The 24,292-nt window shown below is 53.1% G+C and overlaps 1 protein-coding gene across 9 annotated transcripts in view; it reads right to left on the reverse strand.

Annotated features, from left to right (window-relative positions):
• The window catches only part of SLC45A3 (solute carrier family 45 member 3), a 141,527-nt gene that overhangs the window by 41,136 nt on the left and 76,099 nt on the right, over positions 1–24,292 (reverse strand). The window contains exons 1-2 of one of the 9 annotated variants that reach the window (XM_069633158.1): positions 17,863–17,983; positions 12,561–12,622 (exon numbers count right to left, since the gene is read on the reverse strand). The exons of 2 other annotated variants lie outside the window; for them this stretch is intronic. The gene's annotated coding sequence lies outside the window, so the exon portion shown is untranslated. Of the gene's footprint in view, positions 1–1,664; positions 1,917–2,918; positions 3,072–3,131; positions 3,252–3,633; positions 3,867–12,560; positions 12,623–17,862; positions 17,984–24,292 lie in introns of those variants that run through there. 6 more of the 9 variants (XM_069633159.1, XM_069633162.1, XM_069633163.1 and 3 more) reach the window with 6 other exon arrangements.

Consider the following 24,292-nt stretch of genomic DNA (forward strand, 5'->3'; position numbering starts at 1 on the left):
GTGTTAGCAGTCAAGCTGCCAACAGCATGTTTGCCAATTAGCTTTCTAAACCTTTTTGTATCTTTCTCCTGCTCCACGTCTGTCTGCGAATCCTCCTTTCCTTCTCCCATAGCCTTATATGTTTCCTATAAACTCCGAATAACCCCTCGAGTTCAACCAGTAGTTCTTTTTCAGATTTTTGCAAGTAGATTTTAGCCATTCTTTTTTAAGCCTTCATATTTTAAAATGTGTGGCAACCACAAAGATTGAACACCAGCCTCAGCCAGTCTTCGAAATGCTCCCAGTCCATCAATCTCTATAGTACAGGGCAGATCTAAACATTTTAGGATTGCTTTCCTTTTCCTTGCTGGAGTCGGACTGCCAAGTCACATCCTTTCTGCACAAGACCACAAGCTACCCCTTTTACTTTATGTAGTTTATAACGTGCAACCAGGGACCCGTAGGCTTAAGGGCCCACAACAAGCAAGACGAGAGACGAACAGACAGACAGTCGATATAGCATTTGCCGGCCTCACTGCATCGTCAGCGAGGTCCACCTGGCGTCTCTAGGCTCGCAAACTCAGGGGCCAAGTCCGAGCATACATGGCCCACTCAGAGTTAAATTACAAAAAGTGACCACTGATGGATTGAAGGTTCTGAATTAATCATAACCACAGGCATTGCTCTAGGTATCCCTCCAGGCCATCTTTTTCCAGTCATTAACCTTTAGGTTTGCTGAAGGAATGTGACCTGCAAGTGAAAGCAGAACCGGAACTAGACCCTTCCTGATGACACATCATACCCCAGAACCCCATCTTGTCGCAGGTGCGCCAGGCGCCTAAAAACACGTCTAACATTACCTTTATCACTATAAACGCCCACTAATGCCACTTTTATATACACGGTTACTCTGCAACTGGGGTGGCCTTTGTGTGCATATCCTGTTCTCATGTCGTCTACTAGCATTACAACACATTCCCCCTGCCCCCCACCCCCCCATCAAATTAGGGGTACCGACACCATGACGAAAGACGCGAAAGGGGTGCACTGGATAGAAATTCTCGTCTTGCTAAGTTTGAAAACATGAAAACAGCAATTCAACGGCATTTAGTGGTTAGGGAATTCTGAAAAGTTGTATATGCAGCCGCTTGGGAAGTAGTGTATACAGTGGTCGTGTTGGGACACACTACTACTCGGTGCTCTGCACCGGGCAGATCCCTTGCGCTTTTTCAACCTAGTTGCAGGGCCTGGATTGATAGAGACACTATGAGGAAGTTCTCATGTAGCAATTAGCCAGGTCCAGTAGAACTAAAGAAGTGCCCCAAACATTGGATATTGGTCTTTAATAGTAACAGCTTCATATTAACTTGATTAAAATCATAGTGTAGAAATATCAGACCACCTGCGAATTCCACAAATGGAAGACACGTGCAGCAAGTTTTAGAGTGGGTACCTTAAATCTGTGAGGAAAGCAAAATGTAAGAGGCTGGTGGCAGTGCAGTGCCTGCGTCGAAATTTCCATTAAAAAAATAATTTAAACCACTCCTCCTCCACTTTAAAGTCAACGTGAAACAGTGAGTTAAAGTGGTGTAAAAAATAATAAATAAACAAATAAAAGGGCCAGCGCCACAGGCCGGGCCTAGGTGCTGGCCCACAGGCCCAGCCCAGGGAAACAACGTACGTACCTCAGGGTCCTGTGGAGTGGACCCATCCTGGACCAGCACAATCTCACTCGCCCCCTCTCTCGCTCCACCCGGGGTAGTCACGAACCGCCTCAACAAAGCAGGCCGAGGCAGCAGCATTACACAAGAGCTGAGTCACAAACGTGTTGTGTACCAAGACCAAACCCTGCAATGAAGTTACCTTCTCAAAATGGGTGTATACCAGGACAAAACGCAATCATTCCAAAATAGAAAACGGGCCACATCTTGCATCGACGTTCTTGACTTGACACTATTCGGCTTCAGTGGTTCGGAGGTGCAGTTTTGGGACGCGGAGGGTGGGTGGGGGTTGCGGGGTTTGTGGGGGGGGGGGGGGGGTGTACTCGAAATGTTGAATTCTGCAACACATTGGGCTAGTGGCAATAGTTGCACTACTGGTTGCCCGGAAAGTTGTTTCAGTCGCCCACACTGCCATGGCAGACAGGAATTCCCCCCTTTGCCCAATGGGCCAGTCAGAGCCTAAGAGGAGGCAAGGTACAAGCAACCCAGGTCTAAATAATGAACCACCGGAAAGGTGGTAACAAACCACTAAATGCTGCGCCCTGATACCCCCGGGTACTCTCGCGCATTAAAAATAACCAACAAACTATGTAGAGTTTAAGCAACGTTATGGCAACAGCACTTCGTCTCATTATGGAGAAAGGCATTGCTGTGGCGCCTGCCAAGAGCCTTCGACGCTGGCATGTACTCTTCACATTGGCGCGTTTACCCACCGAGCTAGAACTCGTACGCGCATTTAGTCCCATTTACGCACCATGCAAAGACTCTCGCTGCATTGGAAGCTCCAAGGCAGGTACCCTCGAGGGCGGAGGGAGCTACCATTGCCAACTCGTGCATCACTCGGCCGCTTGAATCCCTGCATGCCGGCGCTTTAAGCATTCGCCGACCTCGCAGCGCTTTACACAGAGGCCGCTCCCTCGATCACATCCATGTGGTGAGCAGCTCCTGGCCAGAGACCTCTGTGCTAGAGGGACACCTATGCTCGCTATAACCCTCCCCCCCCCATATTTGGATCAGTATGGTAGCAGCAGCATTGCAGATTCAGCGCCTATCCTCCACGTCCACAAAGAGGCGCTAAAGGGTGCAACATAGCATGAGCCCCGATACGTAAGGTAACGTCCAGGTCCCATCAGGCCTCCCAGCGCGCGCGCTCGCTCTCTCTCCCCCCCCCCCCCCCCAATTATACTCTAATGAGGCAATGGGGCGGGCTTTAATTACCCGCGCGGCCCCCAGGCGCCCATGCCGGCTTCCCCGGGGTCCGGGGCTCTCCAGTGCTCCCGAGTGGCTCCCCAGACCGCCACCTCCAGACTGCTCCACTCCTCACTGCGCACCTGAGCACATGCCAACACAGCCTCGGCGGTGTCACTGCAAAGGAATCCGGTCCGACTGCTCCGGCACCGGCCTCCCTACGACGTGAGTCCCCCCACCTACCTGCCCAAGACAATGCAGGCGCAAGGGAGGGGCCTCTGCCCTCCACCACGAGGCTCGTCCAAGCTTCCTCCAGGAAGCTGGGCCGGGCCTTCAGCTATTGCAGGACTCACAGCCTCTCGCCCGGGTCCTCACCGTGAGTCCACACCTACCTGCCCAAGGGAATGCCCCAGGCCCCGTGCCATACAGGGTATGACACGATGGAGGGCCTGGGGGGTTAGGCGCAGGGTGGGGGAGACGAACGGCGGGAAACAAAGAGGGAGGGGCAGCCAAAGCGGCGCCCCCACCCTCGGTGCTGCCAGGGGAACGCAGCAAAAGGTGTGAAGGAAGCAGCAGGGGGGGCAGGAAGAGGCCCGGCCCCCACCAACACATCAAAGGGGACAGGGAGGATAAATACCCCTGTGAAACCCAAGGAGGCACAAACAGTTCCGGAGCTCACCTCACTCGGGTAGGCTCCCCGGACCTGGGAAAGGGGAAAAGGAAACGTTTGCCTCGGCGGGCTTACCGTTTCTGTGTCTTCTCTCCCCTTCTCTAGGTGACGGTTCATCGGATTGCAGCTGAAGCCCGTCGGAACAGCGCGAAGAAGCCGGAGGAGACGTGGTGCTGCGGGAGACGAGCGGGATCGGCGAGCTGCGACGACGAAGATTTCGCAAGTCTGGCGTTCTCAGAAGCAGCTTGGGACCAGGAAGAAGGACGCCAGCTGGAGCGGGGACGCGGCGTGAGCAGCTCCAGGCACGCCCGCCCGGCGCCAACATGAGAACACGAGCCGGCAAAGGGCTCGGTACGGAGAGAAAGGGGCGGGGCTACGAATTAAAGTCGTAGCCGGAAGAGAACGGCGTGTATTTTATTACGGCTGACAAAGCCGGCAGAGGCTCAGCTGTTAAACGAGTGAGCCTGTAACGCTGGCTATGCGGCATAGTCAATAAGTGCTGGGACTTATACCTGAAAGGTTGGGGGTTCGAGTCAAACCCCCAGCTCCAACATTTTTGCTTAACAGAGTTGAGCTAAAAGCGCCAGGCCGGATTACAGCACAGGGATATAGCTCTGTGGTAGAGCATTTGACTGCAGATCAAGAGGTCCCCAGTTCAAATCCGGGTGTCCCCTCCACCTTGGGGCCAAAAAAGTCAATCCCCAGAGTCAACAACCAGGAAGGAAAAGCAGGGGGCGAAAAGGCAAGAATGGCAGAGGAAAGAGCGAGAAGAGCACAGGAATTCAGTGCATGGGCCAAAAAGGCAGAGAAGGAGTATGGAGCACAATGGGTGCTGGACGTGGTGCAGGCGGAAGAAAGGGCTAGGGCAATGTCGCCTTTGCTGCTGGAGGAGTCCGCTGGCAGCGACGAAGAAGCTGCAGTACCACAAGGCCAAAAAAGGTTAAGAGAGATCCCAAGGGAGTCACAAGAGCCAGAGATGCCTAAAATAAAACGGAGGAAAGGAACCAAGAAAGGTATCGTAAAATTGAATAACAATATTGGCAAAATGGTAAAAGTATTAAATGCATGTATCAAGGCTCAGGGTAAGTCGCCCAGAGCCGGTAAAGGGAGAATAAAAAAGCACAAGTGTGACATCTGATACAGAAAGTAGTGAAGACGAGGAGAGGGACCACCTTCAGGCCTGGGTGAAAACAAAGGGGGTAATAAGCAAGGAGAAGCAGAAAACAGATAGGGCAGGTGTAGATCAGGGGGCAGGAGGGCAAGGGCCAACAGACAGCGGGGTTCCTATCGCTCTGGGGCTTCCCCAAAATCCTGGTCCCCAGGGGTCACCTTCCAATACACCAGTAGCTATGATAGAACCCCCCTTAGTAAAAGCAACAGAACCTACCACAGTTATGACTAAATATGGCAGGCCCACGATAGGCAAGGATGCACAAGGTCGGTCCTTAAAAGCACAAGCTTGGTACATTTGTGACAAGGTGAAGGAGAAGATATGGAGAAAAGAGTTGATCGATATCTTCTCCCTGCTAGAGGTACAGAAAAGGGGTCATGATATATCAAAGGAAGACATGAGAGGATGAAAAGGGCCTATTAAAAAGAGCAACAGTGTCAAGGAATTTTGACAATTGGACAGCAGCATTCCAGATTATGTCCTCAATCATCTTGCAGAAATTTCCCGAGGACGGCCCATCACTAGTAACATATCAACAGAGAGTCTTGAGGGTGTACAAAGCATTTGGGGGTGATGCATGGAAGGAATACGACCATGAATTCAGGAAAGAAATGGATTGCTTCCCGGACATAGGGTGGGATGAAGAAAATTACAACCTATACATATTTAACGTACTAAAAGAGAAGAACAAGTTACTTTCTTACCTGGTAACGTTCTTTCGATGGGATGGTCCGACGACGTATTCCATATCTATGACAGGTAATCACCACAGCTGTGCTGCTTCGGAAACTTTTCCGCCGTCTGCGTCCTGCGTCGATGACGTCGATACGCCGACGTCTAGGACCTCCTCCGACGTCCGACGTCATCCGATGTGATAAGTAGGACGCACGACGCCTGTAGCCTCAGTTGTAGTTTTTTCCCCCAGAACGTGTGACAGAAGTCAACTGCCAGTCAGACACAAAGCCTTGCGGAACGTAAGCTGCAATCGCAAAAGAAATTCTGCAGCGGGGAAGGCAGGGCGGGAGCGATATGGAATACGTCGTCGGACCATCCCATCGAAAGAACGTTACCAGGTAAGAAAGTAACTTGTTCTTAGAGGGGATTGGGTCCTCCGACGTATTCTATATCTATGACAGACTCCCAAAGCAGTACCAGAGCAAGGAGGAGGGAAAGAATTTATAAACAAAATTAGAATAGCCAATCAAATAGCAGAGCAAAGGACCGCCTTGCCAAAGGATAGATCCTGCCCTCTGATGGAATCGAGGGAATAATGCCGTACAAATGTATGTACTGAAGCCCAGGTGGCTGCATCACAGATGTTGCGAATAGGAACACCCCTCTGCAGGGCAGTAGATGCAGCCATGCCCCTGGTAGAATGGGCCCGCAAGCCAGCCGGTGGGTCCTTACCCGCCAAGCGGTAACATTCCGAGATGGCCAAAACAATCCAGCGGGACAAAGTCTGTTTCGTCACAGCTTGCCCCAAACGCTTACCAGCGTAACCAATAAAGAGTTGATCGTCCACTCTGACCTGGGACATGCGTGAAACATAAAAGCTTAAAGCTCTCCTAGGATCAAGCCTATGGAGCCTCTCCTCTTCCTTACCAGGATGCGGAGGAGGATATAATGCCGGAAGAACAACCTTCCGGGCTAAATGAAATTCCGTCACTACCTTCGGAAGAAAAGAAGGACGAACTCGAAGGACAACCCTGTCCTTGTGAAATACAGTGAAGGGTGGCTTAACTGAAAGTGCCTGCAACTCACTCACTCTGCGAGCGGAAGTAACCGCAACCAAAAACACAGTTTTCAGAGTTAACAGCCTCAAAGGGCAAGAATGTAAAGGCTCAAACGGAGCACCCATAAGAAACCTAAGAACAAGGTTTAAATCCCAACCGGGCACCAGGAAAGGTGACGGAGGGAACACATTAGTGAGCCCTTTCAGAAACTGTGAAATTAAAGGGATCTTAAAGTAAGAACACTCATCAGACGAGCGCTTAAAGATGGACAGCGCTGCCAGGTAACCTTTAATGGTACCCACTTGCAAGCCCCTGTGGGCCAAAGAAAGCAAAAAGGACAGAACCATGGGGATGTCACATACAAAAGGATCCACATTCCGAACTCTGCACCAGTCGCAGAACTTACGCCAACGGCAACGGTACAGAGACTTAGTTGCTGGCCTTCGGGCCGAAAGCAACACCTCCATCACGTCTTCAGGGAGGTCCCAATCCCTATACCTCAACCTTTCAGAAGCCAAGCGTGAAGGTTGAGGGATCTGACCTCTGGATGGAGAACCAGACCCCCCTCCCGTGAGAGCAGATCGTCTCGGTAGGGAAGACGACGTGGAGGGCAGATGGACAAGTCGAGAAGGTCCGGGTACCACGTCCTCCGAGCCCACGCCGGAGCAATGAGGATCATCCGGGAACCGAACTTCCGCAACCTCCGCAGCACTTGCGGGATGACGGGGACTGGAGGAAACGCGTACAGCAGCGGGAACGACCAATCCACCACGAACGCGTCTCCTAAGGCCCCTTTTGGAGGAAATTCCCGCGAGCAGAACCTCCCGCACTTCCGGTTGACACTGGAGGCGAAGAGATCCACTTGAGGGGTCCCCCAAAGGGCAAAGATCTCCAGGAGAATCTCCTGAGCCAACTCCCACTCGTGAGAGATCGCGCTCTGCCTGCTCAGAGCGTCCGCCGTCACGTTTTCGACTCCGGCCAGATGAACTGCCGAGACCGAAACTTCCTGCTGGATGGCCCAGAACTCGAGCTGCATCGCCTCCCTGCACAGAGGAAGTGACCCTGCCCCCCCCTTTTTGTTGAGGTAGTGCATGGCCACCGTGTTGTCTGTCAGGATCAGGACATTCCTTCCTCGCACAGTCGGCAGAAAAGCCTTCAGGGCTAGCCTGACGTCCCTCAGCTCCAACAGATTGATATGGAGTCTGGACTCCGACGGAGACCAACGACCGCTGACTGTCAGCTCGTTGGCATGAGCTCCCCATCCCGTGAGGGATGCATCCGTCACGATCGTCACCTCCGGCCAGGGAAGCCAAAATGGAGCCCCCTTCATCAAGTTGCCTTCGACGGCCCACCACAGAAGGTCCTGGGCGACCGAGGGCGGCACCTGAATCGGGTCCGACATCCTGCCGGAGGACTGCGACCATTGCATCTTGAGTGCCCACTGCAAAGATCTCATGCGCAGGCGAGCCTCTGGCACCAGAAGAATGCAGGATGCCATGAGGCCGAGCAACCTCAAGAACTCGAACGCAGGGAGCGTCTGGGCATGCTGAAACTTGTGCACCATCTGCTGAATGTGAAGAGCCCTCACCTGGGGAGGAAAACACTGCCCCAGGGAAGTGTCGAGCACTGCTCCGATGTACTGGAGCCTCTGCGTTGGCGTCAAATGGGACTTCCTTAAATTGAGGGAGAAGCCCAGCCTGTGGAGGGAGTGGCAGGTGACGGACAGATGATCCAGGACTTGCTCGGGAGAGCTCCCCCTGATCAACCAATCGTCCAGGTAGGGGTAGACGTGAATCCCCCCTTGCCTGAGATGCGCTGCCACCACCACCATGAGCTTGTTGAAAACCCTCGGGGCGGAGGTCAATCCGAACGGCAGGACCCGAAACTGAAAGTGCGAGTCGCCAACCGCGAACCTCAGGTACTTCTTGTGCTTGGGATGGATCGGCACATGGAAGTAAGCATCCTTGAGGTCGAGTGACACCAACCAGTCCTGAAGCTGAAGGGCCTGGAGGACTTGAGAGAGAGAAACCATCTTGAACTTGTCCTTCCTGAGGAGTTTGTTCAACCCGCGCAAGTCCATGATGGGTCTCAATCCCCCGTCTTTCTTGGAAATCAAAAAATAAGGGGAATACCATCCCTTGTTCCTCTCCGCTACAGGCACCAGTTCTATAGCGCCTTTCTCCAGCAGGGCTTGAATTTCCTGCGCAAGGAGCGGATCCGGACACTTCAAAGATTCCCCGGTGGATTGTCGCGAGGCCTGTGCCGAAAGGGAAGACAGTAGCCGTGGGCTATGATCTCCAGAACCCACACATCTGAAGTAATGGCTTGCCACTCTACAAGATGCTGCGCCAGCCTTCCCCCAACCGGCGAACCATGGGACATGGCCTCATGACTGAGTAGGAGCGGCTGCGGCGTTACCCGAGGGCAAAGAGGTAACTGCCCGAGCGGCCTTGGCACCACGGGTACCCTGTCGTCCACCTCTGGTACCCCTGCGTTGGCCTCTTTGACTGCCAGCTCCTCTCGCTCTACTGAAGGATGAGTAATAGCGAAAGGAACCACCCCTCCACTGCTGTCCCCTAGGACGAAAAGGCGGAGGTTGGCGAACTGCAGCGCCCAACGACTTCGCTGCAGCTTTTGAGGTCTGCAACCTCTCAAGGCTCTCGTCAGCCTTGCTGCCAAAAAGGCGTTCACCATCAAAGGGCATGTTGAGGAGCCGGGACTGCACATCAGGAGCAAACCCCGACTTCCGCAACCACGCAAACCTGCGTATCACGGTGCTCGCCGCCATGGACCCACTGACGCAATCAGCCAAGTCCAGACCCGACTGAACGGACTCACACATGGCATCCTTACCATCCTGGACCATAGCAAGGAAACCCTCCCGTTCAACCCCTTCGGGAATATGTTCAGCCGCTAACGCAACACAGTTCCACAGAGTGTGCGTGAAACGTGACAAGGCACAAATGGAGTTGGCCGCCTGAAGCGCCATACCACCAGAAGAAAACACTTTCTTCGCCCAGCCATCAAAACGTTTGTCGTCCCTATCAGGAGGGATGGTAGGGTACGACGCCTGCTTTGCCGGGGCCGCCTGCACCACCAAACTCTCCGGAGTGGGGTGCCTGGTCAAGTAGCAGGGGTCGCTACTGGCTGGACGGTATTTACGCGACAAGGATCTGCCCACCGCCGGGAGACTCTCCGGAGCAGTCCAAGCCGCCGCCACCCTTCTCTGTAAAGCCATATGGAACGGCAGAACCGGGTCAGTTGGGGGACCAACATCAAGGATGTCCGTCAGATCATCCTGCACAAACTCCCCTGGGGGAGCAGACCATCCCAAATACTCAGACACCCTAGCCATAAGGCGCCGGTACGAGGAATCGGCATGGGAGCCAGGCTCAGGCCTACAAAAGTCCACCTCCGGGGAGGTGTCCAGTCCACTGGCATCATGCAGTGACTGCCTCAAATCGTCAAACTGACTATGGCCCGAGACAATTTCATCAGGCACCAGACTAGGAACCAGGCCATCAGAATCCTCATCCGCCTCCGAAATAAATTCCAGGTGGCGAAAAGGCACCCGAGAGTGCTTGCTCTTAACCAGAGCCTTCCTAGGGGGTACACCCGTGACACGGGGCACCTCCGACACGAAAGGCGTCGATGGCGTCGAGCTAACCGGCGCCGACGCCGAGAAAACCGGCAACGGCGCCGAAAGGATCGGCGTCGAGGAAATCGGCGTCGACGTCAGATGCAGCGCCTCCAGTATCGGCGGCGTCGACACAGCCCTCGAGGCCGGAGCCCCGAGCGTGTCCCTCGATGACCTGAACGTCGACGGCCTCGACGACGTCCTCGAAGCCGGAGCCTCGAGAAAGCCTGTCGACGCCCTCGACGCCTCAGACGTCGACGTCTTCCTCGAAGACTTCACAGGAGCACACGGTCTCGAACGCGTCGAGGACCGGGACCTGGAACGGGTACGGCGAGAACGAGCCTCCTTGTCCGAACGGGACCGCTCCCGTGACTCGTGCCGACCACTCTTGCGAGCGGTGTCTCTCGACCTCACACGGCCGACCCCACTCGGGGGCGCGGACGGCTGAGTACCCTGCGACTCAAGAATCGCCAACATTTTCTTCCCGAAGGAAGCCCATTCCTCCGGCGTCGCACGGCTGGTGGGGTAACCGACGTGCTGGGCAGAATCCTCGGAAGAGGACCTGGAAGGCGACCGGTGACGGCGCTTCCGAGAATGCCTCGAAGAGGCTGAGGAGTGGCGAGACCTACTCCTAGAAGAAGACCGACGAGACTTCCGACGATGACGCGGAGAGTCACCCCTCGAATCATCCGTCGAAAGCCCCGCCGACTTCGACTTCCGGGGCTTGGACACCCGACCTACCGACAACTTCTTCTTACGTTCGCGTAAGGCTTTGGACGTGAGCGACAGGCAGTCAACACAGTCATCCGTGTCGTGGGCCTCCCCGAGGCACAAGAGGCAGGCGTCGTGCGAGTCAGTCACCGACATCTTGGACCCACACTCCCCGCACTTCTTAAAGCCCGGACGCGGGGTTGAAGACGAAGTAGAAGACATCGCCGAAATTCACAAACGAACAGGTTCGAAGAACCAGAAAGAACAGAACACCAAAGAGACGAGGCTTAGAACCGAGAAACACGAAGCAACACGTTCGCGGAAAAAACGGAACTGAGGCTACAGGCGTCGTGCGTCCTACTTATCACATCGGATGACGTCGGACGTCGGAGGAGGTCCTAGACGTCGGCGTATCGACGTCATCGACGCAGGACGCAGACGCCGGAAAAGTTTCCGAAGCAGCACAGCTGTGGTGATTACCTGTCATAGATATGGAATACGTCGGAGGACCCAATCCCCTCGAAATGGGATACCAGGGATCAGTATAGTGCGGGGAGCTATTATAGGAGACAGTATGGCCAAAGCGATTATAGAAGCGAGTACAGATACAGCAACAGGAGATACGATAACTCTTATGACAGAGCAAGGGAACAGAATTTTCGGAGTAGACAATACGAGGCACAGAGAGGGTGGCAGAGCAACATACCCCCAACAGCACAAGGGGGTGGTAAAGGGAGTAACGGGACGGCAAGGTCAGAGACAGCACAATGCCGTAATTTTGAGAAGGGAATATCATGCAGCTGGGGGAAGAAATGTAAATTCAATCACAGATGCGAGAACTGCGGAGGAGAGCATATTACCACCAAATGCACCAGAGCAGCGCCCAGTAAGTACAGGGTCCCAGAAAAACGGAACTAGGAGCAAAGAAGAGAAAGGGGCCACACCAGTAAAAATCGAGAATATGGAAAGGTGGCTAAGGGTGTTTCCAGACCAGGAAGGAGCAGAAATAATAAGGCGAGGTTTCCAAGAAGGTTTCATGATACCATTTAATGGGCAAGATTCGCAGAACACACCAAAAAAACCTGAAATCCGCTTTAGAAAATAAGGAGTTGGTGGGCAAAAAAAATCAGAAAAGAAATTGAACTAGGGAGGATAGGAGGCCCGTATAGTTCTCCTCCTTTTGAAGAATATATATGCTCACCTTTGGGCCTAGTCCCAAAAAAAGAGGCAGGCGAGTTTCGGCTAATTCACCATCTGTCATATCCGCCAGGGGGCTCGGTTAACGACGGCATCACACAAGAGGCGTCGTCGGTAAATTACTCAGATTTCCTGGAAGCAGTGCAGTTAGTGAGGAAAGCGGGGCAGGGAGCTTGGATGGCGAAAGCAGATATTAAGTCAGCATATCGCCTATTGCCTGTGAAGAGCGAATCACAGAGATGGCTATGCATGCACTGGGAGGGCAAATACTTTGTAGACAAATGTCTCCCTATGGGCTGCGCCATTTCTTGTGCGTACTTTGAGAAAGTGAGCTCTTTCCTGCAATGGGCTCTTACAAAGGAAATGAAGGGGGCACAGGTAGTCCATTACCTGGACGATTTTCTATTTGTGGGACCAAAAGGTTCCGAGCTGTGTAAAAATACATTGAAGAAATTTAAGACATTAACAGAAGAGTGGGGTTTTCCGCTTGCAGAAGAAAAAACGATGGGACCAACTCAAGTAATACAATTCTTAGGCATCGAAATTGACTCACGGGTCGGGGTGTGCAGGATCCCGGAGGAGAAGGTGGCGGACTTGCTAGGTGCAATCACAGACCTGAAAGGGAGAAACAAGGCCACAGTAAGAGAGTTGCAATCACTAGCAGGGAAATTGAACTTTGCAGGGAAGGTCATACCGCAAGGCAGGATATTCCAGAGAAGGGTAGAACAAAGAACAAAGGGTGCTAAGGTGGGGCACCACAGGGTGCGGATCGGTGGAGCAATAAAGAAAGATTTGGAGGTTTGGGAAGAATTTTTAAAATCGTTCAATGGTTCAGTGATCTGGCGCACACCTATAAACAAAGAAAGAGAAAGGGTGTTATTCACGGATGCAGCTGGGGGTTTCGGCTTTGGTGCAATATTGGGTACAGAATGGTGCGCAGAAAGATGGCCAGAGGCATGGCATGAGGCTGCATGGACAAGTAACATTACACTCTTGGAGCTATTTCCGATCTGGGTAGCTCTGTGTGCATGGGAAACAAAACTAAACAGCAAAGAGTTAAACGTGTGGTCGGATAACATGGCGGTAGTGCATGTGATAAATAACGGCAACGCTGCCTGCCCGCTGGTCTTGGAGCTAATGAGGGCAATAAGGCTGGCTTGTCTGAATAATAATGTTAGCATAAGGGCGAGACACATCGCCGGTGAAGCAAATATGGTCGCTGATGCCTTGTCTCGTTTTCAGTGGAGCAGGTTCAGAGAACTACGGCCGGATGCAAGAAGGATGAAAACGCCCACGCCAAAAAAGGCATGGGTACCACTGGAAGCATGGCAAAACGGTCGGTTAGCCACAAGGTTGACTCGGAAGAGGAGGAAAGCCCACGAGAGCAAGTAGTAGAGAGATTGGCCAGAAACGCCATACCATACAAAACTGGTGAGCAATATAAAAAACATGTGAATGTGTTGAGAGAATCAAGAGTGAAAGAGGTGGGGGCTATCACAGTCTCCAATTTGTGCGACTTTTTGGGGAGTGCATTTACACAGGGGGAAGAGGAAAAGCTGGGCGGCAGCACATTTGGCTGCAGTCGCGTATACAGCAAAGGTTGCTGGGTTGGCAGACCCGACAGCAAGCCCACGGTTGAAATACGCAATGAAGGGGTGGGCTAGGTTAGAAAGCAGGAAACCAGACAACAGGAGGCCCCTGAATTTTTTGAAAGTAATAAAATTGTTACAATTATTGCATAGCACATGTAGCGACAGCTATGAGAGTATGCTGTTCAGGTCGGCATTTGCATTGGCATATTATGGTGCATTCAGGGTCGGGGAGCTTGTAGCAAGTAGCACGATGGCAGGAGACGGGCTAGCAAGCAGCGACGTCAGCATAGGTTCTAAGGGTATGTCCATACTACTAAGGAGATCAAAAACGGACCAAGGAGGGAAGGGGCGAACAATCGAGCTAAATTGTATTAAGGAAAGGGACCACTGCCCCAGGTGCATTACTGAGCAATTTCTCAAGGTACGACCTAGATCGGGGGACAGCTGTTGATACATAGGGACGGCAAAGCCCTCAGCAGGCATCAATTCCAAACCGTGCTAAAGAAAACCATAGCGAAAGCAGGGTGGGACGCAGCCGAGTTTGGGACCCACTCCTTCAGGATAGGGGCAGCCACCTCCGCATGGGCAGGGGGACTAGGGGGCGAAAGGAGTAAAGAAAATTGGGGGGTGGAAGTCACAATGTTTCAAAAAATACGTGCGAGAGTATTTGATATGATTCATCTCCCATCCACCCATGCAGATGAGGCCCCCCTACAAGTCAGCATGGATAGTCGGCCATTCATTCGTGACACGAGCAGGCAGGTGGATCGAAGATTTCAGAGAAGGATTACATTTTAAGCGGACAATAACGTCCTGGTGGGGCCTCCCAGGAATGCATTGGGAGGACATCCACGATCGGCTATCGGACCTGATCGGGTTCAGGGACCCTCTCGAATACCTGGTCATCCACTTAGGGGGAAATGACTTGGTTAAGACAAATAGGGGTGAGCTGATGCGCAGCATATGCGAATCATTAAGGGCAATAGCCCACTGTTGGTGGAAAACCGAAATTTTCATGTCAGATAATTACCCGCAGAATTTGGTATGGGGCACACAGACGGCAGGCCATTGAGACAGCGCGGAAAAAACTGAACAAAGCTGTAGAAACATACTGTAGGAGCATGGGTCTCCATTTCATAAGACATGGGCTGTCACAAAATGACCCAGAGTGGTTTCATCAGGAAGGGGTGCACTTATCCAATAAAGGGATGGGCAGATTTGCGGACAACATCTTTCAAGCGTTAGCAGCACGTGGATGCAAATAGGTTCGCTGTTTGGGGGACCTGAGCGGGTTAGGCAACACCCACTCAGGCGTGGCGGCACGTGTCCAGGAAGAGATGCCACAGGGCAACGAAAACTAGCCTAAGGGAAGGCTCGGCATCCATAACCCTGGACACAAGGTGCCCAAAAGCGATTGATAAGGATGTTTGGCTGTCATGATTATTGTAAGGCATTATTTCTGTAGAAAATAAAAAAGGCCTACAGCCACAATTTTTCCACAAAGCTAGAATATGGTCTGTACTATCATTTCATTATCACAAGTGACAGGTTTCAGGTACAAGAGCAGGGGCGGAACCCACACTACTCAGCCTACGCCCTAGGCCCCGTGCCATACAGGGTATGACACGATGGAGGGCCTGGGGGGTTAGGCGCAGGGTGGGGGAGACGAACGGCGGGAAACAAAGAGGGAGGGGCAGCCAAAGTGGGTTTCACAGGGGTATTTATCCTCCCTGTCCCCTTTGATGTGTTGGTGGGGGCCGGGCTTCTTCCTGCCCCCCTGCTTCCTCCTTCACACCTTTTGGTGCGTTCCCCTGGCAGCACCGAGGGTGGGGGCGCCGCTTTGGCTGTCCCTCCCTCTTTGTTTCCCGCCGTTCGTCTCCCCCACCCTGCGCCTAACCCCCCCAGGCCCTCCATCGTGTCATACCCTGTATGGCACGGGGCCTGGGGCATTCCCTTGGGCAGGTAGGTGTGGACTCACGGTGAGGACCCGGGCGAGAGGCTGTGAGTCCTGCAATAGCTGAAGGCCCGGCCCGGCCCAGCTTCCTGGAGGAAGCTTGGACGAGCCTCGTGATGGAGGGCAGAGGCCCCTCCCTTCCGCCTGCATTGTCTTGGGCAGGTAGGTGGGGGGACTCACGTCGTAGGGAGGCCGGTGCCGGAGCAGTCGGACCGGATTCCTTTGCAGTGACACCGCCGAGGCTGTGTTGGCATGTGCGCAGTGAGGAGTGGAGCAGACTGGAGGTGGCGGTCTGGGGAGCCACTCGGGACCACTGGAGAGCCCCGGACCCCGGGGAAGCCGGCATGTGCGCCTGGGGGCCGCGCTCGTCTTGCTAAGTTTGAAAACAGCAATTCCACGGCATTTAGTGGTTAGGGAACTCTGAAAAGTTGTATATGCAGCCGCTTGGGAAGTAGTGTATACAGTGGTCGTGTTGGGACACACTACTACTCGGTGCTCTGCACCGGGCAGATCCCTTGCGCTTTTTCAACCTAGTTGCAGGGCCTGGATTGATAGAGACACTATGAGGAAGTTCTCATGTAGCAATTAGCCAGGTCCAGTAGAACTAAAGAAGTGCCCCAAACATTGGATATTGGTCTTTAATAGTAACAGCTTCATATTAACTTGATTAAAATCATAGTGTAGAAATATCAGACCACCTGCGAATTCCACAAATGGAAGACACGTGCAGCAAGTTTTAGAGTGGGTACCTTAAATCTGTGAGGAAAGCAAAATGTAAGAGGCTGGTGGCAGTGCAGTGCCTGCGTCGAAATTTCCATTAAAAAAATAATTTAAACCACTCCTCCTCCACTTTAAAGTCAACGTGAAACAGTGAGTTAAAGTGGTGTAAAAAATAATAAATAAACAAATAAAAGGGCCAGCGCCACAGGCCGGGCCTAGGTGCTGGCCCACAGGCCAAGCCCAGGGAAACAACGTACGTACCTCAGGGTCCTGTGGAGTGGACCCATCCTGGACCAGCACAATCTCACTCGCCCCCCTCTCTCGCTCCACCCGGGGTAGTCACGAACCGCCTCGACAAAGCAGGCAGAGGCAGCAGCATTACACAAGAGCCGAGTCACAAACGTGTTGTGTACCAAGACCACACCCTGCAATGAAGTTGCCTTCTCAAAATTGGTGTATACCAGGACAAAACGCAATGTATGCAGACCCTGGGTAGGCCTGGAACCTGGGCATTAAAAAATAGAAAACGGGCCTCATCTTGCATCGACGTTCTTGACTTGACACTATTCGGCTTCAGTGGTTCGGAGGTGCAGTTTTGGGACGCGGAGGGTGGGTGGGGGTTGCGGGGTTTGTGGGGGGGGGGGGGGGTGTACTCGAAATGTTGAATTCTGCAACACATTGGGCTAGTGGCAATAGTTGCACTACTGGTTGCCCGGAAAGTTGTTTCAGTCGCCCACACTGCCATGGCAGACAGGAATTCCCCCCTTTGCCCAATGGGCCAGTCAGAGCCTAAGAGGAGGCAAGGTACAAGCAACCCAGGTCTAAATAATGAACCACCGGAAAGGTGGTAACAAACCACTAAATGCTGCGCCCTGATACCCCCGGGTACTCTCGCGCATTAAAAATAACCAACAAACTATGTAGAGTTTAAGCAACGTTATGGCAACAGCACTTCGTCTCATTATGGAGAAAGGCATTGCTGTGGCGCCTGCCAAGAGCCTTCGACGCTGGCATGTACTCTTCACATTGGCGCGTTTACCCACCGAGCTAGAACTCGTACGCGCATTTAGTCCCCTTTACGCACCATGCAAAGACTCTCGCTGCATTGGAAGCTCAGAAAATGCATAGCAAACTGCTGTGGAGGGGCAAGAGAGAACCCTTACACTTCCAAGGCAGGTACCCTCGAGGGCGGAGGGAGCTACCATTGCCAACTCGTGCATCACTCGGCCGCTTGAATCCCTGCATGCCGGCGCTTTAAACATTCGCCGACCTCGCAGCGCTTTACACAGAGGCTAGACACCGGAGGCCGCTCCCTCGATCACATCCATGTGGTGAGCAGCTCCTGGCCAGAGACCTCCGTGCTAGAGGAACTCCTATGCTCGCTATAACCCCCCACCCCCCCCATATTTGGATCAGTATGGTAGCAGCAGCATTGCAGATTCAGCGCCTATCCTCCACGTCCACAAAGAGGACCAAAGGGTGCGTAAGGTAACGTCCAGGTCCCATCAGGCCTCCCAGCGCGCGCGCGCTCTCGCTCCCCCCCCCCTGCAATTATACTCTAATGAGGCAATGTGGCGGGCTATAATTACCCGCGCGGCCCCCAGGCGCCCATGCCGGCTTCCCCGGGGTCCGGGGCTCTCCAGTGGTCCCGAGTGGCTCCCCAGACCGCCACCTCCAGTCTGCTCCACTTCTCACTGCGCACCTGACCACATGCCAACACAGCCTCGGCGGTGTCACTGCAAAGGAATCCGGTCCGACTGCTCCGGCACCGGCCTCCCTACGACGTGAGTCCCCCCACCTACCTGCCCAAGACAATGCAGGCGCAAGGGAGGGGCCTCTGCCCTCCACCACGAGGCTCGTCCAAGCTTCCTCCAGGAAGCAGGAAGCTGGGCCGGGCCTTCAGCTATTGCAGGACTCACAGCCTCTCGCCCGGGTCCTCACCGTGAGTCCACACCTACCTGCCCAAGGGAATGGAGGCGCAGAGCTCGAGGGTGGGGCCTCCACCACGGAGGCACGTCCGTTCTTCCTTGAAAGAGCGGTCCTCCAGGAAGCTGGGCCGGGCCGACAGGTATTGCAGGACTCGCAGCCTCTCGCCCGGGTCCTCACCGTGAGTCACCCCTGGCCTGGCGGTTGCTGTGGAGTGGAGCTACGTGGCACACATGTGTCAATGCTCTGGTTGGGGTCAATAAAGGGTCATCTATAACCAGGGAATAGCTTTGCCCGAGGTCCATCTCAGCAAAACAGCGCCAATACGGGTTTGCCAATACAGTCGAGGCGCTGTCTATTCGCGATATCGGGGCGCCAGCCCCCCCCCCCCCCCAAAAAAGCTCAGACGGGATCACCCAGACACCGTTGCCACAAGTTACGAATTCAAATCGAAGGATTCCGAACAGAACAATTTGTAATAAGGGGGGGGGGGGTGTAGTACGTAAACGCATTCTAGGGTTTTGCTCCCAAGAGTCTGTTGATGTTCCACGCTAATTAGAAACGTCATTTCTCACCACATGTAACATTTTGGCAAATAAGGTAAGTGAGGCCCACAATATTAAAGGGATTCGCCCACGATTACACACGTTGTAAAGGAAGAGGCCGGGATTTGCTCACCGGTTTCAAGAAGCCTATCCACTAGACCGAGTCACTACGGCTTACCAACAGAAAAAAATAATAGTAATCGGTGCCCAGATTCCCGTCACAACCGCCCAAGTGACAACCCACCGGAGGGGCGCGAACGCCGTGGCCGGGGCAGGGCTCTAGGACGACAGACAGCACCGCCGTTCCCTCCAAGACGCGCGCTTATTTCACATCTAGAAATTCCCAATGGGTATTTGTAGCAAAAACGGCTTAAATATGTCAGAGTTTGCCTCAGTCCCTCGCAGTTCAAGGTTCTCATAAAAGCAATCCGTGCCCTTCCACCGTCTGATGGGAGACTGGCCTGCGACCTCGGCTCTGCAGAGGCCTCAAACTTGCGAGTGCACAGTCAGTGGTGCGGGACCATGCCAGTCCCAGCTCGAAGCATCTGGAGAGCCCCAGGATGCTGACCCCCACGCCCCCGCCCCCATGGCAGAGAACAAAACCAAGGGCCCAGGTGTGCTCTCATGAGAGCAGGGGTGGACTGGCCTATAGGGACCTCTGGAGATACCCGCTAGGCCTCTGCACCCTGGGCAGGGGTGGACTGGCCTATAGGGAATTCTGCTAGGCCTCTGCACCCTGGGCAGGGGTGGACTGGCCTATAGGGACCTCTGGAGATTCCCGCTATGCCTCTGCACCCTGGGCAGGGGTGGACTGGCCTACAGGGAATTCTGCTAGGCCTCTGCACCCTGGGCAGGGGTGGACTGGCCTACAGGGAACTCAGATTTCCCAGGAGGCCTCTGCACCCTCGGCCTCTTGCTTCCAAATGTCCTCATAGGAAAAGGTTGGGCTTGCTGAACATGTGTAATACGGGGCCATGTGAACATCATTTCTAGGGCCCCTTTTGTTTTCCAGTCCACCCCGTATACGCCGAGCGGCAGGATCTAGAGGGCGGAGGCTTCATTTAATCAGAATGAAAGTGGAGTGAAATGAATGTCCAAGGAGCAGCCATTTCCTCCCACATACCGAGCGGTCACTCTTGCCTGGAAGGGCGTCTACACTATATGAAAGAGTCCTTGCTACCCGAGGTCTGACTGCACAGTACGGCGGCGCATGGAGAAATACGCAGACATACAGCTGTGAGGGAGTCCATCATGCCTGCAGCCAATGGCCGTGCAGCTAAATACCATGGAGTGGCTGGGGGAGTTCCCTTTGAAGTTGCTTAAAAGGCCACTGAGAGGTTCATCAGGCAGCATCTGGTTATTTGAGAAAGTGAAACGGGCTCTAAGCTTCATGAGGAAGAACCTCGCGCCATGCGCTTCCTACTGCAGGCATCAAAGCGCTAACAATTTCACAGCTCTGCATACACCTCTGAAACTCTAACCAAACAACCACAACCCTTTAGCACAACAAACTTCACCACACTACAACAACAAAACAAACCACACAGACTCGCACAACAGCACACGGTGGCTACCGACCGGAAAACACCCCAAACCCAGCGAACAGTGTTAACCGGGTTGAGGCTGCCAACGGCTCATCACTGCTCTCTTGCACTTTTTTCCCCCCCACTTATTCCCACTAACTCACCCCCCCTCCCCCTTCACTTTCCAGAGCCGCCAGGGCACCACTCCGGTGGTGCGCGGTACAAAAATCCTTTAACATTAACATTTCCATTGAATGCGGAAAAGCGCTAGTGGCCACTTAATTCTATTTGATCCGTAAGAGAAAAAAAGTATTTATAAATAGCACGAATACAAATACCATAACACCCAGGAGCCTCTTATGAGGCACTCAAGGCTAACGGGAGCACGCTTTGGAATCGTGGGGCCTGACATCACTTCCGCAGGCGCACGCACACACACGCACGCACGCACGCAGGCACGCTGGCTGGTTCCGAGCTTTGCGTTGCATTCACCTGAGGTGCTGATCGCAACTCGACATCATGCACACCGGGGCCACGTGCCTCCCCAGGTCACGTGATAAATCCCGATATACGCCCAGCTTCCAGAAGGACTACATCCGCGTTCCCAGGCCAAAAAAAAGGTAATCTGTTGCCCAGGATCGGGCAGGAAGAACGCACACACACATTTATAGAATTGGAGATAAACCTTCATTAACTGTAGTCAGTGAACTGGCGTCAACCGCGTCTTCCCCTCAGAACTCCGCCCCCCCCCCCCCCCCCGCTTGAACTCTTACATCCTTGTGCCCGCCTCTTTATAGGCGGGGCTTCTATTAACTGTACAGTGGCCGGTAACACCACCCTCGGACACAATGTCCAAACGTCTCTTTAGCATTCTTTGACCAGTCGTGCTGGTCTCTTGATTGCTCGCTGCGGTCTGTCGCGGCGAGTTTCAGCTTCTCCTTCGTGTAGGAGATCTTCACAATGATCTGTTGCGTCGGTGCTTCCTTTCGGTGGAATCCACAAGTCGTCTTGTGGGGTCCTTGGCTCCGGAGTGCTGGGTCTCGGAGGAGACTCGCACTCCTCTCTTTTGATGTAGTGTTTGAAGTGCTGACAGTTCCTCGTGATGTCGTGGTCTTGTGCGGTTATCATTGTTCCTTTTATTGCTGTGACTCATGGGGCTTGGAGCAAATCAAGGATCTGTCTTCCGTGTCATGGGTTGTTGTACGAACACCTCAGCTCCGATTTGGAAGTCTTTGAGAGTTGCCTTGCGTCTTGGTCTTGCTTTGTTTCTTTTCGGCGTCTCTCTGTAGCATTTCTGTGTCTGGGTACTCAGCATCTGACGGGTTTCGTGGGATGCGTGTGTGGACCTCGTATCGGAACATGAGTTTGGCGGGCGTTTTGTTTGTGGCGTATTTCTGTAGTCTCTGAGAAGCCTGCATAGTGCTTGATGGGGGTTGATTGCTTCAATTCGGGCTTGTTGGATTGTTTTCGTTATTGATGCCATGAATCGTTCCGCCATCCCATTTGCTTGCGGGTGTCGAGGTGTGATCTTCATGCGTTTGAATCCTAGATGATTTGCTAGTGCTACGAAATCATATCCACAGAAGGGCGGCCCATTGTCTGACTTGATTACTCTGGGGATTCCCCATTCGCCAAGGACTTCCTCCAACGCTGCGGCTACTTGTGGGAAGGCTATAGTGGCTACTCTTAACTATGGGGAACCGGGAGTGTTGGTCTATCAGGAGTAAGAGGTATTCGCCTGACTCTGTGGGTCTATAAAAATCTATGGCTACTCTTTCCCAAGGGCGGTCTGGTATTTGTGTATGTTGCAAAGGAGCTGGAGGTTCGGCTCCTCGGTGCCCTTCGTGTGCGCTGCGGACAACATCTTTTCTCAGCGCCGCTGGGATTACAATGCAACAACCTCTGAGTAGAATGTTCTGGTCTTTTACCGCTAATTTGTTGTGTATTCTGGCTATTCTCTAGATTTCTTCTCTGCACACCTCCGGGTGAGCCAGCACCGCTCGTCGGTGGTCCTGCCACTTGTTGGCTGACATGAGGTTAATGTCAAGTGCAACGGTGGGGTCTGCGGCGACTGCTGCCACAACCATGTCTATCGAGAGTGCAGGTGGGAGAGAGTTTGCCGCTACGTAGTTGACGCATGCAAAGTCTCCTTTCTGTGTCAGTGGGGCCCCCACTGGATGTCATGACAGGTAATCAGTGGGATTCAGGTCACCCCCGGGTCGATGAATGATGTTGTAATCCTATTCTTGGAGGCGAATGCCCCATCGTTCTATTCTGGATGGCATCTTGGGGTGTGGATTGCCAAATAGAGATAGTAAAGCCTGGTGGTCCGTTTTTTTCCGATTAGGAAGTTGTGAAAATGGTTGCAGGCCCAGACTGCGGCAAGGCTTTCCTTTTCGGCCAGGGAGTATGCAGTCTCAGGGGTGGTTAGCGCTCTCCTTGCGTATGCTACCACATGCCTTGGGTTGACGTCTGCTCCACTAGTCTGTGCAAGGATTGCACCTAGTCAGACAGAGCTCGCATCTACAATAACTTCTGTATGCCAGGTCGGGGTGTAATAGGCCAGGGCGATGGGTCTCAGTGAGAGCCTGCTTTATGTCGTTGAAGGCTTGTTGGCACTCTGGGGTCCAATCAAAGATCGCCTCTTTTTGCAGGCATTTCCTGGGGACCTCCATGAGAGATGCGTAGTGAGGTATATACCTCGCACAATAACCGGCCATGTCAAGGAAGGAGCGGACGTCAGCTGCTTGTTGTGGAAAAAATGTGTCTGAAAAACTTGAGCTTTGCCTTGCTGAACCAGCATTTTTCAATATTGAGCGTGAAGCCGGCGGTTTGTATTGCTTCACAAGTGGCGAAAGGGGCAGCATCATGTGCTTCTTTTGATGAGGCAAAGATGAGGATGCCGTTGCTGTAGTTTAAGGCACCCCGTATTGGTCTGATGATTTGACGCACCGCCTCCTGAAAGATTTCAGCAGCTGAAGAGATGCCGAAGTTTAGACTGCGATATCGGAATAGGCCGTTGTGGGTTGCAAAGGTTGTTATGGCTCTGGATTCAGGGTGAAGCTTCAGTTGATGGTAGCCCCGTCTTAGATCGAGTTTTGAGAACATGTGGGCATTGTTTAATTGTACCATCATGTCCTCGATGCATGGGCCCAGGTGTCTCTCGCGTTGGATAGCGGTGTTGGCAACCCTCATATCGACGCACAGACGTAGCCTGCCACCTCCTTTAGGTAATATGACTAGAGGGGAGACCCATGGAGTTGGTCCTGTTGCTGGTTCAATAATGTCATTGAGTAGTTGTTGAAGTTCTCCTGATACTGCTCCCTGGAGGTGGAAACCAACTCTTCTTGGGTGTTGAGGTACCGGTCTCACATTGGTGTCTATGTGTAGTTTGATTGGGGGACCTTTGAGCTTTCCTAGGCTTGAGCATATCTTTGGGAATTTGTGTGCGATTTCCTCCTTTAAGATTAGGGTTTGTGATTGCTCTTGTGCCATTGTCCTGATCGATTCTCGGCGGATCGTGGATGATGCGATGGTGTCTCCGGCCCTTATGTGGATCTCGATCAAGCCTAAGCAAGATGCCGTATGGTAACTGAGGAGGCATCTGCCTTTGGTGAGAGATCTGATGACGCCGATGGTAGGGTCAGCTTGACGTCCATTCAGAAGGAAACGGTGTGTGAAATGTCCGATTGTCTGCAATGGAGTGGCAGCGCCCCACTGAAAAATTGTGAGGGCTCGAGTATCAGTGGACTTGGGATTCTTATGTTGTCTTGTGCGCCCATAATGTTTACAGTGTGGCTTGAGTCTACCATAAAGTAAAACAAGCAGTTTTCCATTTGGATTGGAATCTTTGGGGCTTCTCTGGCTTCTTCATTGTCGAGCATGAGGTGGACATACTCATCTTGATTGTGTTGGTCATAATGCATGTTGTATGCAGCATCTGGTGGCTCGTGGTAGTATGTATCCTCACCATACCCTTCTGGTGGGTTCTCATAGTCGTCCATTAAATGTTTCGGCCGGTCTGT

Source organism: Ambystoma mexicanum, chromosome 13 (assembly GCF_040938575.1).
Source record: "Ambystoma mexicanum isolate Mex_15411 chromosome 13, UKY_AmexF1_1, whole genome shotgun sequence".
Classification (NCBI taxonomy): domain Eukaryota; kingdom Metazoa; phylum Chordata; class Amphibia; order Caudata; family Ambystomatidae; genus Ambystoma; species Ambystoma mexicanum.